Genomic DNA, 6,790 nt, shown 5'->3' on the forward strand with positions numbered 1-6,790 from the left:
GATGCTGCCCAGATCCCTCTATGTATTGCCATTTCGTCTTTATTGCCGGCCGGCTTATCCGGCACTGATGGAATTGTTAAAAAGCAGATATGAGCAGAATCCAGGAGGACCAGTCTTTTGTCAGAGCATGCATTCCCATCAGATGAGAGCATGGCGATAAGAATCGGAGCAACGCCTGCAGGTCGTGTCTCTCTATGCATAACAATCTACGGCTGTGAGGCTGAAAGAAAAACACTTTGAGACAGGAGAGAAGGCCGATGCACGGGGCTGTTTCGCTGGTGAATATGTATAAGGTGTCTCGACTCTCCTTTTTGTCAAACCTGATTGATCAATATTGCACAGCACAAAGCAAGGTCTTGTTTGTACTGTCTGGAGCTGTTTACAGGTTGATAAGCTATTCATGTATGTGTGTTGTGTGTGTGTGTGTGTATGTGTGTGTGCGTGTGTGTGTGTGTGTGTGTGTGTATCCTCTTTTTAGGGCACACAATTCACATTCAAAGCTCAGAGCATTACTTGTAAATTATATTTCATTCTGTGTGATGACCAAGTAGCAAAAAAAACAATTGTCTGGTTCAAACCAAAACTCTCATTTCACACGGGGAACTATTTTGTTTAACCCATCCTACTACCCTCCCACTAGCCCTGTGCGGGTTTTTGTGCTCTTTTTACTTCCTGGTTGATACATTACATACTAAGTGGTTTCGTGGGATATCTACGAATTACAGCATGTTCACTCTCATATAGCTACAAGCGCTGTATGATAACAGCCTGCTGTGATCGAGGGATTGCCTCCACTCGGCTCTCAACATGGCAACGGCTGACTGCTAGCAGCAAGAAAACAGTGCTAGCAGCAAGAAAAGTGTAAACAACAACAGCGCTGAGAGAGCTAACAGTGTTTCCTTGAGGGGGAACTGGAGTTTGTGTTATGTGTGTGGGTCCTGACAGTGTTATCAGCTGTAAAAGCCGTATCAGCACAGTGCAGAGCAGCAATAAGCTAGCATGCACATGGGGCCAGCCCAGCTATGTAAACATACAAACAAAGCACAGAGAAGCTCCGATTACAACACACACAGCGAGTTCAAGAGCAAGTTCATTCTCTACTCAGGTAGACATTACTCTACTATATATTTAGATAGCAAATAGTTGTTTGATGCCATATTGATGTTCAGAATATGTATATAGAACTTTTAATTGTTGTACAACATGCAACAAACTCCTGGGTAGGTGTACCTCACAGTAGGTTGAACGGAACTGAGTGCAATAACCATAAACAGAAGAAAAGTAAATACAGAAAACAGATCATTTAGCAATTACTTGCAAACATCAGGAGCATCCACTCTCCATTAATAGTCATTTTAACTTTAGAATTGTTATTAATGTTAATGTTAGCACCAGATTACAACATAACAGAAGTGTTTCAATCATTGTTCAACTTACTATTTCTAAAGCTTAACGTCAGAAGAACTAGTTTTGCGCTTGAACATCGGTTTCTGTCAGGGATGGAACTCGCCGCAAGGAAAGAAAGCCGAGTGGCTTATTATGAACTCTGCTGTCTAATTAGGGAACTAAAAGCATTAATATAAAGTTGAGTCAATGTTTAATTTACTTTTTTAATTACTGAAATTTGTTCATTTAACTCTGTAGCTGGGTGACATGTAGGATACTGCTATATTATAGCTTAATTAGGTTTAACTGTCATCAGCAGTCATGTTCTGGCAATAAAAAGGTGGCTGTAGTTTCTTTCCACAAGAAGAAAAATAAATCGAATTTCTCTACTTCTCTTCTTTTCCATACATTAAAAGTTATAATTTTTTAAATGATGAACATAACAAAGTCTCCATTCCACAGAGAACTGAAGCAGGTATTTGTATTGTATGAAGCATTGTGATAAACAAATAAAACAACGTGACTAATTTGAAGAGAAACAGTTTGGGAGGGTATGGGACAGAAATACTAAAGATTGCCCAGTTTTTGGATTCCGCTGGGCTGCACACCTTTGAAGATGAACATTTTGAAACACCAGTAATGTCATCCTGACCTTTGGCTTTGCCATCCCCTCACCATTCTCCTGCACACGTTGTCAGAGCTCCGTCTGGGTGTGGAATGCAAGCTGGCATGCCGAACACCCCCAGACGGTGCGGTGGGACGAACGCATGTGATCAATAGAGACAGTTGCCCACAAAGGTCAAGCAGGGCTGTTGGTAAACACTGAAATGAAACTCGTGATGAGCCTTGACTTGGCCTCTTGATCAGCACCCTAACACTGACCCGGTGCATTGGGCCAGGGGAGCAGTTCGGAGCATCGCTGGATAGTTGTTGGCTCTCCTTTGCTGCTTGGTTGGAGCATGACTGCGGGGCAGACGGAGGAAATGCCAGGAAATAAAGACAAGATTAATTCGTTTTACTTTGACACACCTCCAACAACTTCCCACACCACCTACACCTCCACTACCAGAAAAGCAGCAAGCTTTTGTGGACACACACACATATACACCATATCTAGCTGGTTGCTGAATTAGACTGTGGTGTGTTCTAAGTAGACAGAGTGTGTGAACTGGATCTTGTATTTTCATCATGGTATACGAATGCATTAATTTGTCCTCTAGTAGAAAGAGTATTGCTTGTGTTCAAGAAAAAAGGAAAGGAAGAGGCAGATTAAGAGGAGACTTTGCACTTTGAGGTCCGGACATCCAAGGGGTGCAAAGATAAATCTGAGGGATTTAATCGTTTTATTAAGTTACATTTTCTTTGGTAATGCAGAGCAGATTTATCAAATTCGTTTTACCATGCAAAGAAAATATAACTTGAAGGTGCAAGATACTAGATTGGAAGCAAGCCTCTCAAGGGCTCTCAAAATGGTGGCACCTGAGCCGGCGGCTAGCAGCTTACGATACTGACAGCTCTAACGTTACAAACTATGGCAAAACAGCTGACAGAGCACCTGAGCCGTGCTGCTAACGCTGGACATGTGGCTGCTCTAACATGTTAATATGGCCAACAAAAATAAGAGATTCCGGGTGTTTTGAAAGAAAGTTTGCTGATCCAGAAGGGAGTCGGGGTGGAACCCTTGGATCAGACCCCTGGTCAGACTGGCTGAATTCAAGCTAACTGCTTAATGGGGGTACGTCCCCGAGAGTTGTATACTCCCGGCAAAGCAGCCTCCCTGCGGCGGGATGGACAAGGCAAGGGTGCGAGGCGTTTTGGATGGTAAATTGGAAATGGACTTGTACTTGTACCTATTTAGTCTTCAGTCCACTCAAAGCGCTTTAACACTACATGTCATTCACCCATATACACCAATTCATACACTGATGACAGGCTAACATACAATGTGCCACTAAGCATTAGGACTATGTTAGCATTCACATCCATTCATACACCAATAGCACAGCCATCAGGAGCAATTTGGGGAAGGTGTCTTGCCCAGGGACACATCGACATGGATTGACCCGCTCTACAACCACTCGACCACTGGGCCACAGCCAAAATTCTGTCCAAATCTGACACTTTGCACCTTCAAAGATACAACTATTTTCACTTAGGGTTATGGTTCTTTCAGTGCTCATATGGGCATCGTCAAGAATGTACCCTATAGAATGGACCATTTCTTTCAAAGAGTAACTTCATATCGGGCTAAAACCTGTATTCCACTGCCCTTTTCTGTTTGTTGTATGTAGGAATTCTGACCACACCCAACCATGATGTCACTGTGTACTGACACACCCTGGAGTACACTTCTACATCAATGCATCAAAGGGAGACGTTAGAACACTGACAAGACTCTCAGCTTCAAAAAATGATAGCAGCACACCATCAACACTGCAAGGAGGAACATACATCGTCAGGCTTATACACATCATCCACACCTGAGTGACTGCAGCCTGTAACACACGTTACTTGGACTATGCATAAACACATGGATGCATGTGGCAACGGGCATTTTGTCAAACAGCTTATTCTTTTGCTTCCACGTCAGGGTGCCGTGTGCCGCGAGGCAACTTGCTACAGGCGAGGAAGGTGTGCACTGGCTGGTCCTATGTGCTTTTCAATATGGCAGCTCTGCACGCAGTTTAGTCCCCTGCCTTATCTAATGTGACGAGGGGCCTTTCTTGGCCGTGCCACAAAGCTGCTTTGAAGCATCTGTCAATGCCCTCCCCTGGATAAATGTCATGTGTGGAATATCTCAGGTGGCAGCTGTGCCATTGCAATGGTAGCCAGAAAACAACCCAAAGCCTAACACTCCAACACGAGGTTTCGTTATTTTTCCAGCTCTCACTCTCTCTTTTTTATAACAATCTGCAAGGTCACACATCAGCAAAGTAACAAAAAGATAAAAGGTTTATTTGAAGCTGCTTTTCCCTACTTTGCTGCTTCCTATTTTTCCAGCCATTTATTGCATTTTGTTATTATCTGAAAAAAAAGATGTTTGTGTCTGCAAAACAAGACACTGCCATTTACAGAAAGTCTTTAAAAAGCACAGACGAAGAAGAGGCCATTGAATTCATAAGGTTTTCACATACAGTATGTCCATGTTTAAATGGAGGAGCCCCTTTGTCCCCTCATGATACCAATGGCTGGCAAACCTTTCGTGGCACTGAAGCTTACCGAGCCTTGCTTGCTTATTGTTATCTCTGTTACATGCCATAAGACTGAGGTGGAGAAATGGAGCAAACCTTGTCTGTCTAACCTGAGTGTCTTGCTTTTTCATCCAAAGAGAGGCTTGCTTTGCACCATGGCGACATTCAATAAGGGAACTTTCAATTCCTCATTCAAATCATCATCATGAATGGAGCATCCAGGACTCTAAGAAAGGGAGGTCATTTCATACTTACTTCTACTACCACCCATGTCTTCACAAAGAAAATGAGGCTTTTAGATCAGTGAAGATAGAACATTCTTACTGATTTTCAGGTCACTTTATATACGAGTGTATAACTCTTTATATTGTAAGATCCTTCTGAGCATTGGATTATGATTGAAGCAGAAAGCAGAAAGCTTTGTTTCTGTTGGGGATCAATAAGTGGAACTCCTTACCCACAGAACTGAAATTGTATTGTGACTGGGATCATTTCAAACCCATTTAAATCAGAAACACCTTCAAAAGAGGGATCAGTGATTCTGGATTGGCTTTTGCTGTGAGGTTATTATATTGTGGTTTGTGTTTTGTGCTGTTTACATGTATCTGTGCTGTTTACATGTATTGTATTATGTGATTTTTGACGAGGTTTGTGTTTTTTATATGTAATTTCTGATGTGGTTTGAGCTATTTGTATGTATTTTTCGGAGAAGTTTAAGGCCTATAGGTTTTGTATGTATTCCTTGGTGTGTTTTGTGCTGCTTTGTATGTATTCCTTGGTGTGTTCTGTGCTATTTTATAAATATGTTTGGCGTCTTGTGTGCTGGTTAGTTTGAATTCCTTAGTGATGTATGAGCTGTTTCATATAGACTGTCCCAGTTTATTTCCTGTACAGTGTATGTGAATGACATCAGCTGACATGCACTACATATGGCCCCAGCTGTTCCCTTGCAATGCAATCCTGTTGTATTTCTGGTGTCTACTGCATTTTTTGTGCAACCCTGATGTACAATGACAATAAGTAACTTTTCACCAGATTTAAGTATGTGGCGTTGCTTCATCCTATATACTTTAAAAATATACATGAAATAAATAAACTGTGCAGTGGAACCAGCTATTTATGTTGTGATTTCAGTATTATGAAAAAATCACCATCACATACACAATCAGACCACTGTAGTGGTTTACACTCCAACTCTGGTTATGTATTAGTTAAGATGGGAAGAAATGAAAATGTTTCCACAGTGTAACTGTCCCACTGCCAAAAACAACTTGGTCAAGTGCCGAGTGATCATTCAATTCATCAATTTTTGCACTGGAGTTTCCAAATACAAGCAGTTGAGGAATCAGCATTAGCATGTGAGATTAAGGACTTGAACATGATGAAGATAACGTATAACATAACAATTATGCAGCCTTGCATAAGCCAGTGTTTTAGCATAGAAGACTGGGCAGCAGAGCAACTAGAAAGAAGTTAAATGATTTCAGCGCGGTGTGAATGTGGATTACTGTTGTTCCACTTATGCAGCAAGAATGGAGTAGCCTTTCCACATCAGTAAAGACTTGGATAATTGGAGTTTTGTATTAAGATTGACACCAGATGAAAGTTGGTTATTAACACAGGGTGAAGCGTGGCAGATTGTTTATTAGAATCCTGTCATTATTTACAACCCAAAACGGGAGTGCCTTGACATTGAGAGTTCGATTGGAAGTGTATCAAATTGATATTCTAGCAAAGGCGACTTTAAGCTGCGGACTTTGTTTTCCTGCTGCGTTTGAGACAACTGACTCAAACTCAAAGTGCACGGTAAATACTGTGTCCATTTTCAACATCGAATTGCTATTATTTACCACAACAGAAGCTGCTGTGTCATAAATGTGTGGAAAAATGGTTTTGTATTGTCGATATTTGCATTTTAACCTTTCTTATTTTAGATTCAATGAATGAGGTGGAACAGAGATGAATCAACTGCAATCACAAACCAACAGCAATGACATTAAAAGTAAAAAGCTGAAGTCTGCTGGAGTTTCAAAACTGGGAATGGTTTTACGGTCATATACCGTAAAACCAGAGACCATCTTGTGACGGGATCACTCCAACGCCAAATTGGGCCTACCCCTTACTTCCAGTGCCATCATCATGCTCAGCCTTCATTTTAATCTCAACTACACCCCTATGCAGTGTCGTAAATATATATATATACGTATGTATAT

This window comes from Anarrhichthys ocellatus, unplaced genomic scaffold (genome assembly GCF_004355925.1).
Source record: "Anarrhichthys ocellatus isolate YVR2014 unplaced genomic scaffold, GSC_Weel_1.0 scaffold6, whole genome shotgun sequence".
NCBI lineage: Eukaryota > Metazoa > Chordata > Actinopteri > Perciformes > Anarhichadidae > Anarrhichthys > Anarrhichthys ocellatus.